Source organism: Arachis hypogaea, chromosome 14 (genome assembly GCF_003086295.3).
Source record: "Arachis hypogaea cultivar Tifrunner chromosome 14, arahy.Tifrunner.gnm2.J5K5, whole genome shotgun sequence".
In the NCBI taxonomy this organism is placed as follows: domain Eukaryota; kingdom Viridiplantae; phylum Streptophyta; class Magnoliopsida; order Fabales; family Fabaceae; genus Arachis; species Arachis hypogaea.
In genome coordinates this window covers 56,880,192-56,881,232 of record NC_092049.1, presented here as the reverse complement: position 1 = coordinate 56,881,232, position 1,041 = coordinate 56,880,192, and positions in this window count along the sequence as shown.

Sequence of the window (1,041 nt, the reverse complement as noted above, 5' to 3'; positions counted from 1 at the left end):
ATAAACTACCCCGATTGAATCTTTGGCTAGCTTAAGATAGGGATTGTGTGTCAAATTAAGTGTGGAAAACTATGGGAACTATGGTTAATAAGAATGTGTGTTGATTAATTGATAAATATTAAGAATTTGCATGCTACTCATGTGAAATTATGAAAACCAAATGCATTGATGTATAATACTCTCAAAAAAATCCAAATTTAGGGGAATGAAAGCACCCCAATGTTAAGTTCAATAAAAAGATCAATACATGTGAGATAAAATATAAGAACATTTAAATACATGAGTAGGTAAGAAACACAAAAGTGAGACTATGGGTAGTTAGGCATGATTTTAGAAGCATAGGGAACGTGTGTGTGTTAGGTGAGAACTTAGGTTAATCAAGGATTCAATTCTTAGCTCACTTGGCCATACATGTATTCTTACCTTTACCTAAGTCCCGTTACAACCTTGAAAAAGACCTCATGATGTTTGCATGTATGTACTAAATATTTGTTGATTGGTTAGATGAAGAACAAATTTTAGAACGCATGAATAGAGGAGACTAGAGTGGATTACCCTATACACTTGAGTGATTAGAGTGCATATATACTTCTAGTGAGGGTTCAATGCTTGACTCTATGTTCCCAACTCTCATGAGCTATCTTCTCACAAGTTTACTTATCTTTTATTGTGTGATTTGAGTTAGTGGAATCTGAATTTTATTTGTCTTGGAGAACTTGTTCATTTCCTTAACCAAGTAGGTATAGACATTTCGTCATATAGTTGCATTCGTATGTATAAGTTGCATTGCGTTGCATTGCATGAGTCTTATTGTCCCTATTCACTCTCTTATAGCTTCTCTTGAGTTTAGCATGAGGACATGCTAATGTGTAAGTGTGGGGAGGTTGATAAACCACTATTTTATGGTTTATCTTGTGTCAAATTGAGTGGTTTTTATCACATTCTTCCTACACTTATTCATGTGAATTGTATGTTTTACAATTGCATTCCTAATTCTATGCTGTGATTAAAAACTTGTTTCCTAAGCCCCTAAATTATTAA